We start from the raw sequence: 13,175 nt of genomic DNA, 5'->3' as shown, positions 1-13,175 counted from the left end.
GCCCCACAAAACACCCTGCATTCCTGACTTGATTTTCCGGACCCAACGCTGCCTGCTCCATTTGATCCAGCAACAAAACCTTCAAAATCAACCAAAAACCCTGGAGCTAATATACCTAGCCTAAAATCCATATTTGATTCAGTCATCTCAACTGAGATTGACAAGGAGAGAGCCCTCTCCCTACCTGGTAGGGCTAGCTACCAGGTTAAGCATGGTTTGTGGTTATCCTAGGGTTGCCTCCCTTCAGCCTGAGGTCGATTTAGGCTCTAACATAGTGGCGACCATACTAGGGAATGTAGTTTTATGTTCCTCAGCAAAATGTATCAATTTTAGATCTGATTTTTTATGGTGGACACTAATCAGACACCAAAAGGCTGAAATCATTCATTTGGCGACTCCAAATCAGTTTCGAGATCAGATCCAAGGACTCCACTGGAGGATGAACCTGACCAGCAGAAACATGAAAGGACAATATGGAAAGCTCAGGTATTCAAGTTGGAATTTCATCCAAGACATTATGTTCTTTGTTATAAATTATTTCATCTCTTTTCCCGAGAATGTCAAGAAGGCTTTGCAACGTATATTGTATTTGAGAAAAAGATCTTAGACCTGCATTTGATTCTTTCCCTTTGAAAATTGTGAATGCAAAATGTTCGCATGCCTTTGATCTTGATCAAGACCCTTCTTCCAAATATTATGATGACCATCTTCAAACTGATGAGCCTCAAGAGACCAAGACAGATTCTACAGCTTCCGTACATATTCCTATACCTTGTAAAATTCTAGATAGATACAAGCCTCTGATTTTACCTCCCATATCGCATGCTTTCCCAAAAAATCATTGCCTATATCTACCAAGTTTTGATGGCGAATGTGACAACATCACTGCTGAGAGACATGTACTGAATTTTGAGTCTTTTCTTGACCTTTTTGAAGTTGATGAAGAGGATGTCATTATTAGGCTTTTTGCTCTTTCTTTACAAGGCAAAGTCAAGAGTTTGTTCAAAACTTTGCCTGATGCGAGCATCTCAAATTTCCAGCAGTTCGTCAAAGTGTTCCTCGACAAGTGGGTGATCAAACAGAACCCTTTCTTGATTATAGAAGAGTACAACCAGTTGAAAGGACTACCAGAGGATATAGTACAACAATTTTCTACTAGATTTAACCAAGTTTATTGTTCGATGCCGGTTAATATAAGACCTCCTCTTGGATCCGCTCTCTTGCACTATCCAGATGCTTTTGATCCAGAAATGGAGTTTCAGCTGAGAGAAAGGAACCTTACAACACTAGAAGAGATGCAGAATAGTGCAGTAGATGTAGAGGCTAATCTACTAATCAGAGGGCAAAGTTGAAGGAAGAAGAGATGAAGAACATAGATCCAGAGGAATCGACATCTTTAGAGGTAAAGCTCGACATTTTGGTAAGTGTAGTGGAACAGATGATGCAAAAGATCACTACAAGGAATGAGTATGATGTTCAAGACCATGGCTCACTGATTGAAGAAAAACAAGTGGCTAATCCAAAACATTTTCTTTCTTATCCCAGTTGTCATAGACCTAATAATGATTGTTTTATAGATCATCTTGGAGAAGAGAGATCTATTGATTTTACATGTATGCTTGATGGTGTGCTTTATGTTGATGATTTGCCTTAGTTTGATCAGTATGATGATGATTATGTCCTCCAAATAGAAGCTATTCTTGCAGACAAATCAGCAGCTGGTTTGTGGAAGGAGGAAGTTCACTTTCAGTAGTTCGAGTATAGTGATCAGCCATTACATATCAGCTATGTGTTAGAAAATTATATATTACGGAGCAATGGAACACATAAAATATTACAGAAATATAAACACAGAAAACGCATAAAATAAGAGAGACACAGATATACGTGGTTCATACAGTTTGGGCTACGTCCACAGAGAAACAACTTGTTACACAAAATATTGTCACCATGACATTCTGCAGTCAGTGTGAGTCTATCACCACTCATACTGTCCTCCTTTGCAAGTCTTAAACCTCATCTCTTTATGTCAAGCCTTAAAAATGGGAGAAAGTCTTTGAAAATATCTAAAAATCTGGTTCCGCACTTTCTCTTAGCATTACCTACGGTCCCGCACTCCTTGGTCATGTCCCCTGCGGACCTGCCCGCTCTGTCTCTAAAGGAAAGGGTGCAGACCCCTGTAAAAGTCAAAAAGGCGCAAGTTTATTATTAAAAACTCACTTTGGGTTAATTCTGGACATTTCTAGAAGGAATCTTGAGGTGGCAAGTTCGCTCCTAGGTGGTTCATGCATCCCATAACTAAAGGAGCTAACCCCTTGATGTGAGGAGCTTATCCCTTTGAAGGTGGACCTGGTAACTTCCTTCCTCTGCACTATAAAATGAGGCATTGGGCTGGTTGCTAGAGAGGTTGAAAGCTGAATATTTTTTAGGGTAAATTTTATTGGAATTTAGACTTCCTAATTGAGCTTGAGAGGAGAAATTACATACCTTTTGATCTCATTGGGAAGGGTGTGAAGCTTGTCAAAGTAGAGGAGATTCTTGCTGGACCCTGGGAGGAGCTTGTACAGCATCAAGGCACCAAGGTTGTAAAGTTCTTCTTTGTTTAAAGTTAATACAATCAAGTTCATTTTTCTCAATAAGCTATCTTATATGGTTTATTTCATGAATTCCTTGATCATCATGATAAATGTGATTTATTATATTGGCTATGCAGGTGTTATTTGACGTGTTCTAGTTTGTATTTGCATGTTCTTTAAAAGGAAACTCATTTGGACGGTCGGAGCGTGGCTGCCACAAACTAGTGTTAGACTTGAGGTAGGGTCTAAAACATCTCTTGGCTTTTATTTATAAATCGCAATATTTAGAGAAAGATAGATTTTGCTTGTTTTTCTTGTCGCTAGATATCTGTAGATACTAGGGAGATCGGTCTTGTCTGCAAGAACAATTTATCCGGCCAAAAAAATGGCGACTCCACTGGGGATCGAACCCAAAATCTCTGGTTTCGCATACCAGAGATTCTGGGTTCGATCCCCAATGGAGTCGCCATTTTTTCGGCCGGATAAATCGTTCTTGCGAACAAGACCGATCTCCCTAGTATCTACAGATATCTAGCAACAAGCAAAACAAGCAAAATCTATCTTTCTCTAAATATTGCGATTTATAAATAAAAGCCAAGAGATGTTTTAGACCCTACCTCAAGACCAACGCTAGTTTGTGGCAGCCACGCTCCGACCGTCCAGAGGAGTTTCCTTTTAAAGAACCTGCAAACATAAACAAGCACACATCAAATAACACCTGCATAGCCAATATAATAAATCATATTTATCATGATGATCAAGGAATTCATGAAATAAACCATATAAGACAGCTTATTGAGAAAAATGAACTTGATTGTATTAACTTTAAACAAAGAAGAACTTTACAACCTTGGTGCCTTGATGTTGTACAAGCTACTCCCAGGGTCCAGCAAGAATCTCCTCTACTTTGACAAGCTTCACACCCTTCCCAATGAGATCAAAAGGTATGTCATCTCTCCTCTCAAGCTCAATTAGGAAGTCTAAATTCCAACAGCATTTACCCTAAAAAATATTCAGCTTTCAACCTCTCTAGCAACCAGCCCAATGCCTCATTTTATAGTGCATAGGAAGGAAGTTACTAGGTCCACCTTCAAAGGGATAAGCTCCTCACATCAAGGGGTTAGCTCCTTTAGTTATGGGATGCATGAACCACCTAGGAGCGAACTTGCCACCTCAATATTGCTTCTAGAAACATCCAGAATTAACCCAAAGTGAGTTTTTAATAATAAACTTGCGCCTTTTTTACTTTTACAGGGGTCTGCACCCTTTCCTTTAGAGACAGAATGGGCAGGTCCGCAGGGGACATGACCAAGGAGTGTGGGACCGCAGGTAATGCTAAGAGAAAGTGCGGAACCAGAGTTTTAGATATTTTCAAAGACTTTCTCTCATTTTTAAGGCTTGACATGAAGAGCTGAGGTTTAAGACTTGCAAAGGAGGACAGTATGAGTGGTGATAGACTCACACTGACTGCAGAATGTCATGGTGACAATATTTTGTGTAACAGATTGCCCCCTAAAGTGCGAAGTCTGTAATATATAGTATTTGTCATCTAAGAAGAGTGAAGTACTTTATCATTTCGAGGATCATCCTGTGGAGAGCCTGGTTGGAATCTGTAAAAACGTTCAATACAAAATATATATATGAGATCATATCATCGCTGAGGTAGGCATTCCCATACTCAGATCAAAACTGACTAGAAAACTAACTAAACTGCTCTGATATAGGAATGATCTTGTAATATATCACATGTATAGACATATGTAGACACAGTATGGACGCAGCCATCTGTTTATGAATAGTCCACTGTATAATGAATAACAAAATTCCTCGCAGCCTGGATGGTTGAAACTAGATCCAGGGGGTCTTGATTTCTACTTCCTGAAATAGTACGATTCTATCCATGTCAATGAATGTGTCGAAGTCGAACATGGTAGAAACCACTTGATTACCAGTCAATGATGTAAACTATTAACAAGTGTGAGAGAAACCACCAGTAATGTCAATGGCTCTCAAAGTACTCAGAACAATCCATGAAATGTGAATAGATGAGTTGAAGTCGAACATGTCAAGGAATCCTTTGATCGAATATCAATGATGCAACCTATCGTCAAAGGCGAGAAACCTGCCATTGAGGCATGCATATTCCAAGGTACTGACGATTTCTAGATCATCTTTCTAGATAATGAGCTGAAGTCGATAGAAAGCGATCCGTTGTAGGCATGCCCACAACATGAAATCATAGATCAAGTTTGAAGAAATATAGTTGCAAGGACTGACTCAGGGATGGTCAAGATGGATGACAGATATTTTGAAGATGAATGGTTTATTTGCACTGACCTCTTAAACACATAACGACACTGCAGATGGTTTGGTGACAATTGACCCAAAGCTAATAACCAGAAACCAGCTAAAGTCTTTCAATATGGTTTGATTAACTGTTAGGCAAAGGATTTCCCAACCCAGGTGAACAAAAAGTGTCATGTTCAAGAGTGGTTGAATGCTTTTATGAGACACAAAGTTGATGAGCCCCAAATTTGGTAACATTTTGGGCTCATTTGGCCTAACTACCCTTGCTCAACCCTTCATTTTTCATAACTTATGCATCATTTTTTAGTATATTTATGTCATTTGTACAAATAAGAGCAGTCACTATTCCTAGGTGGCTAACACGTGCTTATTTCAGGTTTTTTGACATTTAATGGAGCAAAACCATGCAGATGAGGGCTAGGAGATAGCCAAGATGGGATTGAGATTTTGTAGGAAGGTTGTCCACAGCATTGAATGGCCTTCCTCGTGATCTTCACCCCCAACTCCGAGCTCTGACAGCCACCACCACTGAGTTAGAAGGCAGCCAAACGGATTTTGAGGAAGCAGCAGTTCACTCCTAGTTTGGTCAGCCAAGCCCCACTGATTTAGGAGGCCAGCTTGGGGCCTCGTAATGTATAAATGATAGGGCTGTAGCCTTCGAAAAGGACTTTTGAAACCTTGTTGCACATTTTGGATTACGAGCTGCTAGCTCTGTGTTGCTCTTTTGTAGCCATTATTGGCATGTTATTTGACTTATGATTATTATCTTTTAATGGAAAGCAGGCAGATTTGAGTTCAGTTCTGAGTTCTTAAAGGAGCCATAGCTCTCGGGGTTGGGCCCAACCTGAGAGCCTAAGGCCTCCTTCCTTTGTATTGTTATCTTTCTTTCAGCATTGTATTTCTTTTCCTTTACATGCATTTGGAAACGCAGTTTGCTGAGTTAGATTTCTTGGTTAAGTAGGTTAGTTTTATGAGACAGAGTTGCTTCAGCAGTTTAGAATAGAATAAAGAGATTGGAGTTGATAAAAGTTCCAAAAAAGGGTTGACTGCACACTCATTTTCACCTCTTTCTAGGGGCTGGAATTGCAGGCAGTGCTACCCACCCAAAAACATTGTTTTACATGTTCATGCAATCTTTGATGCAATATCTTGTGGTTGTAGAAGTGTCCATGCGTTCAGATCTTTTGGAATGATTCTTTGCTTCAGTACCATGCATGATTTTCCTTAGAAATAACGTTGCTGTTCTTTGGGTTTTCTTAAGCAGTTAGAATAGGTTAATGATATTTCGGTTATGTGCAGGACGTGGATAATTTGTTTTGTTTACACTGTGCAGAGCTACTCCCTCACTCTCATGTCCTTCTAAGCCGTGCCCAGGCTAACTACTCATCTCCTAATTAGACCCCTTGTCTCTCAACTATTCTATCACCCTCGTTATTCTACCCTCTTCGGCCTTTCATTCCCTCTGCCCTCTTTAAGACAACCTAGCTTTGCACACCCCCTCTTCATCTCATATCTCTGTCCTTGAGTCATCACAAACTCCTCTCCTACCTCCCTATCCATCCATGCAGCCTCTTCCACTCACCCATCACCCAAAAATCCGATTATAGGACATCCTGTAGGAATTATTGAACTTCCTGTAGAGATTCTGAACATCCTGTAGAACCCCTGCAGACTTCCTGTAGAAGCTCATAAACACGGTTGCTTGGCATCCAAACTTTGTGAAACTCTCTAAAAGGATGTTAGGGACTCCTTAGACCCTCTCTGAGCCTTCCTGACCTCTTCCAAGCATTTCTCCCCTTTGATCTACCCCTGCACAGTAAAGATCCAGTTAGAAGCATATGCATAATAATTCCAACAACTTGAACAAAAATACAAAAATATGTTCTCTTCAGATAAAAGTAGTCTAGACACATGCATCTCACCTTCATAGAAGTAATGGCATCTCTTTCAGTAGTTTGCATTCCCACCTTTGCATCAGTAGGACTAGCTGGTAGAATTAGGGTTTGCTAGGGTTTGTGTTTCTTGTTGGCTTTCAGTTCCTTTCTGCAAGTAGGTTAATTTCCTTTGAGTTAGCTTTCGTTCATCGGTTAAAAAGCTTCTTCTAAGAGCTCATAGAAGTTGGCTTGATCCCCTAGCGGACTTGTGCCAGCTGACCAAGTGACAGCTGTGGCAAGAGCTAGTACTTGTGCATATAGCACCGTCACTTCCAAGTTTGTACGAACTACCGGGTTGATAAAATTAGAGAAGGAAGCTCCAGGAGTTGTAGCATTATTGCTACAATACTGGAGCCCACCATCTTTTTGGCGTCGTTGCCGGGGAAGCGTCAGAGTATTAGTGATTGTTGCTTTTCTTCTACTTTCCTACTCTCGCCTTCTGCTAAGTAGTATTTCATTTCCATTCTGCAATTTCCTTTCTGCAAAAGTAGTATAGACATTTCCTGCTTTCATAGATTAACATTTCAATTCCGCAATTTCATTTTTGCAAGTGTAGATTAGCATTTCAATTCTGCAAGCGTAGATTAGCATTTCATTCCTGCAATTTCATTTGAGCGAAATAGATTAGTTCTTTCATGCTTTCATTTCAATTCCGCATTTCCATTTCAGAAAGATAGTTAGTTGCAGTTCAATCTGTTTTAGTTTTGCAGGTACCAGAAAAAAACAAAAGCAATCAGAAGTCTTTTCATTTCATGCCTCGTAGAAACCGAGATAAAACAAGCAAATTCCTACCCAACACCCCCACCACATCACTAAGTCACCCTTCTCTCTTCTTTGGTGACAGTGATCCAGAAGAACCTATAGGTGAACCTCCTGAGATATACGAAGATCCTATAGCAGAAGAAGAGTTAGAGACCACTCCATCTGAAGCTATGGCTGACAATAGGGGAGAAGATGAGAGAATTGAAGGTGCATTCCCCATCCGAGAGACCAATGGGGACACGAAAATGAAGAACATCAGTCCATCCGCTTTACCTCACTTCCATGGACTGACTACTGAAGACCCTGATACCTTCCTATTTGAGTTTGTTGTCCTTTGTCGAACCTATGACTATACTGAAGATGAGAAGAAACTGAAACTCTTCCCCTCTACCCTTAAGGATGCAGCATTACGTTGGTTCATGGGCTTACCTGGGAACAGTATCACCACTTGGGCTCAGATGCAACAAGCTTTCAATACCAAGTACAGGGACTACTGTAGGTCCAAGGAAACCAAGGGAGAAATCTTTCGGATGACCATGGGGAATGATGAGTCTTTAGAAGATTACGAGGAAAGGTTCCAACTCAGCTATAAACGGGCCAGGTGCACACTTGACCCTGAATCCCTCAAGTTGGTCCTGCTCCGAGGAGTCCCTGAAGACCTCTTAGATACCCTTCACATGCTAGCTGGAGGAGATATTTACCAACTACCTTATGAGGACATAAAGACTGTGTTTAGAAACCACTTTAGGGCAGCCCGGAAAAGAGGTATGGGAAACCTCCTCTCAGCTAGTATTCCTTTCTCCAAACATGAGTTTGCAAATCAATTAGAGGACCTCAAGAGTGAGGTGAGACAGACCATCGCCATGCAACTTGATACATTCCGAATCCAGCAAAAGAAAGAGGTAGCTGAGAGGGCTTTGGCTATTTTCTGCCCTAGGTGTACAAGGAAACACCCTAAGAACGAGTGTCCATTACATTCGGTTGAGGTATGTTTTGTCTGTGAGGAGGACCATCCCACAAACCAATGTCCAACCTTACCTGGGCTTAAAGCCATGTATCAAGGGAGAGAAGTGCCTACTGAACCTCTCTATTTCCTCAACCAAAGAAGGCCACATGGACCTAGACCTTACCAACAGGGGATGCAAGGGACACCCCAAACCTATTACAGCCCCAACCAATCTGCTCCTATGCCTTCCTGGGGACCCCCTGTTCATCCTTCCTGGTCTATACCTCCTCCATGGTCTTACCCACCTCAACACCATACTCAGCCCACTACTCCTTCGTTTCACTCACATGCCCAGCCACAGCCTCAGTGGAATGCACCTCAACCGGGGTGGAGGCCCCAGTACAATACTCCTCCCGCCATTTTGCCTCCACCACCGGCTCAACCACAACCATTACCTCCTGCTCCTCCAAGGCAGCCCCAAATTCCTGCTCAACCAAACCCGAACCCCAACAACAGACAGGCCCAGCAGGTATATACTGGGGAAACATCATGCCCTACCTATGCTGTGGAGATCCAGGAGATCAATCTGCGATCTGGAAAGACTCTTCCGGATCGCCAACCTCCTCCCCCAAAGGACGAGGAAGATAAACAGGAAAGTGAACCAAAGGCCATTCCACCCTTTCCTGAGAGACTAACAGCCACCACACAACCCAACCCAGAGGAGGATGAGCTTCTGGGAGAGCTCAAACAATTTTGTTTGAAAATACCACTTCTCCAAGCCATCAAAGATGTACCGATATACAACAAACTGGTTAAGGAAAAGTGTTTTAGACACCCAGGCAGGCGAAAGAGAGATGCTTCAACCATCAATGTCATAGGACAACTGTCTGATCTTATGTTGGGACAAGTCATCTGCCCAAAGTATTTGGATCTTAGGAGTCCTGTAGTGGATGTCCACATCGATGGCACCATCATACCTCACACATTGATTGATCTGGGGACTGCCATTAATGTGATGACCAGGGATACCATGCTCAAACTCAACCTTCAGGGTTCCCTAAGAAAGACCTCGACAGTCCTACAACTAGCAGATCGCTCCACTATGACTCCCGAAGCGATCGTAGAGGATGTCTTGGTCTCGGTTGACTCTTGGGAGTACCCTGCAGACTTTTTGGTTCTGCAACCAAAGGCAAAGCTTACTAGATACCCTCTCATTTTGGGAAGGCCTTGGTTAGCCACTGAAGATGCTTACATAAGCTGCCGTGCAGGAAACATGACCATCAAAAATGGTCCTATGTCCAAGCAGCTAGTCCTGTACCCTCCTGCCCAACCCTTATTAGAGCATGACTTACCACTTTGGTTGGAGGAAGGAGAAGAGGATGAGGTGTACTCGGCACCTTTGTGCATCCTAGACACCCCTAGGGGAGGCCTCCCAACCGAGGATGATTTGATTGAGACCTTGATTCAGACTCCACCTCCCAGTACATTGTCCTTAGAAGAATTGGTGGAGGATGCCCAAGCCAGCACCTTAGTGGACCTTTGTGTGACCGACCCTGTCACTTCCAGAGTCAAAAATGTGGAGTTCGGTCCTGAGAGAACATTAAAGATCAGCTCCTCCCTATCTCCTTCCCAGGAAAAGGAGCTGCGTAGTCTGTTGGCCAGTCATCTAGATGCTTTTGCTTGGAGCTATAAGGAGATGAAAGGAGTCCATCCTTCGGTCTATACCCATCACATCTACATCAAAGAAGGCTGTAAACCGGTTAGGCAACCCCAAAGGAGAATGAATCCAGCCCTGAAGGACATCGTCAAGGAGGAATTACAAAAACTGTTGGATGCTGGATTCATTTACCCCATCTCGGATAGCGAATGGGTGTCCCCTTTGGTGTTGGTTCCCAAGAAAAATGAGAAGTGGAGAATCTGTGTGGACTACCGAGAACTGAACAAAGCTACCAAGAAAGACCATTTTCCTCTACCTTTCATAGGTCAAGTGTTGGATGGACTGGCAGGAAAGAAGTTTTTCTCTTTCCTGGATGGGTTTAGCGGGTATAACCAGATCCAAATCAGCCTGGAAGACCAAGATAAGACCACCTTCACTTGTCCTTGGGGTACCTTTGCTTACCGAGTTCTTCCCTTTGGACTATGCAATGCTCCTGCCACCTTCCAGAGAGCCGTCTTGAGCATCTTTTCTGAGCTGGTCCATGATTCGGTGGAAATCTATATGGATGACTTCACTCCTTATGGGTCCAACTTCTAGGAAGCATTGTCCAATCTGGGAAAAGTCCTAACCAAGTGCATTGAGATGAACCTGTCCCTTAGTCCTGAAAAGTGTGAATTCTTGATGACTGAAGGGACCGTGCTAGGCCATACCATTTCTTGCCAAGGGTTACAGGTGGATCCTAACAAAATTGCTCTCATCAAGAAGGTTCCACCCCCTCAGAAGGTAAGAGATGTTCGAAGTTTCTTAGGATTAGCGGGATATTATAGGAGATTCATTAAAGACTTCAGCAAGCTAGCCTCGCCATTGTTTAGCCTCTTGGAAAAGGATGTTGAGTTTAAATGGACTGACGATTGTCAGAAGGCTCTGAATGAATTAAAGGACAAGTTGGTGTCTGCCCCAATCTTGAGAGGTCCAAGCTGGGCCCTACCTTTCCACATCCACACTGATGCCTCGAACAAAGCCATAGGGGCAGCCTTAGGACAAGTTGAACAAAAACTTCCATATGCCATCTACTTTGTCAGCAAAAACTTATCCAAGGCAGAACTGAATTACACTGTAACTGAGAAAGAATTCTTGGCCGTGGTCCATGCATTGAACAAGTTCCGACATTATATCACTGGCTATCAAAAATTTGTACATACTGATCATGCTGCAATTAGATATTTAATGAATAAACCAGATGTGAATGCTCGTATTATTAGATGGTTACTTTTGTTGCAGCAGTTTGATTTGACTATCGTTGACAAACCAGGTAAAGAGAATGTTGTCACTAACTTTTTGTCTAGATTGGATTTACCTGCAGATGAGGATGGAATAGTGGATGACCAGATGCCCGATTAACATCTGTTTTCTATTTCAGTACTCTCTCCATGGTTTGCTGATATAGCAAACTACCTTGTTTCAGCACAGTTCCCTCCGCACTTATCCTCAAGAGAAAAGAGCAGAATCGTCAGAAAGAGTACCTCATTCACTTGGATCAGGGGCAACCTGTTCAAGCTTGGCCCTGATTAGATCTTAAGGCGTTGTGTAAGGGAGGAGGAAGTCTTTGATATCCTCCTCACCTGTCATGACGGGCCTTGTGGAGGACATTTTGCAGCAAAGAGGACTGCCTTCAAAATCCTGCAGGCAGGCTACTATTGGCCCACGCTTCATCAAGATGTCAGAAGGTATATCAACCAGTGTGACCGATGCCAAAGGATGGGGAAACCGACTCCAAGGGATGAAATGCCTCTCCAACCTCAAGTGACTCTTGAGCCATTTGAGAAGTGGGGTATGGATTTTGTGGGTCCAATCAATCCTCCTTCGAGGCAAAGGTCTTACATCATTGTGTGCAGAGACTACCTGACAAAGTGGGTAGAAACCAAGGCAATCAAAGCAGTGACAGAAGAAAAGGTGGCCGAGTTCTTAAGAGAAAACATCTTCTACAAATTTGGCTACCCAAGAGAGCTAGTCACCGAACAAGGAAGCCAGTTCACCTCCAACTTAATTGAGGACCTACTAGCTCATCACAAAATTAAGCATAGGACTTCCACCCCCTATCATCCTCAAGCAAATGGGCAGGTGGAAGTCACCAATAGAGCATTGGAAGGGAACTTGACTAAGGTGGCGAGCAGCAGTAGAAAATATTGGGCAGATCGCCTGGTTGAGGCCACATGGGCTTACAACACCACTTGGAAGACCACAACCGGCTTCACACCTTATGAGCTGGTCTATGGAAAGAGAGCTCTGCTGTCAATTGAATTCGAGTACAACACTTTGAGGATGGCAGCTCAGCTGGACCTAGATCTCAGCCATGCCCAACAAGAAAGGTTAATGCAGCTGAATGGATTGGACGAGCACCGAATGCAGGCCCTTTTTCACTCAGAAGTGGTTCAACTTCAGAGGAAGGTGTGGCATGACCAACACCTCAATGACAAGCAATTTCAGCCGGGAGATTGGGCACTGTTGTATGATTCCAGGCACAAAGATTTCAAGGGGAAGCTGAGAACCAGATGGTTGGGACTATATGCAGTGGAAAAATGTAATGACAATGGATCTGTTCTTATTCGGACCATTGATGAGGAGGCCATCCCTATGCTTGTCAATGGGCATCGCCTAAAGATCTACAGAAAGCCTCTGTCAAGGCAAGAATTCATCAAAACTGTGGAAAAATCAGTGCTGGTCCTCGAGAAGGGTTATGCCTCTGTTTTGGGCATACCCTGAAGATCTTAAAAAAATAATAATAATAATAATAATAAAGATCCTTGGGTAAAAACCTTTCTGAGGCTCCCAAGGCAGATGGTAGGGGTGAAAACCTCATTGAGGCGTCCCTGCTGTCTTTCAAAAAAAGAAAAAAAGGTTTGAAAAAGACCCCTGAGTGAAAACCTCTCCGAGGCGCTCAAGGCAGATAGTAAGGGTGAAAACCTCATGGAGGCGCCCCTGCTGTCTTTCAA

The sequence above is a fragment of the Pinus tabuliformis genome, chromosome J, assembly GCF_031772625.1.
Source record: "Pinus tabuliformis cultivar Carrire ecotype Pingquan chromosome J, CPIR1, whole genome shotgun sequence".
NCBI lineage: Eukaryota > Viridiplantae > Streptophyta > Pinopsida > Pinales > Pinaceae > Pinus > Pinus tabuliformis.
This window is presented reverse-complemented; position numbering follows the sequence as displayed.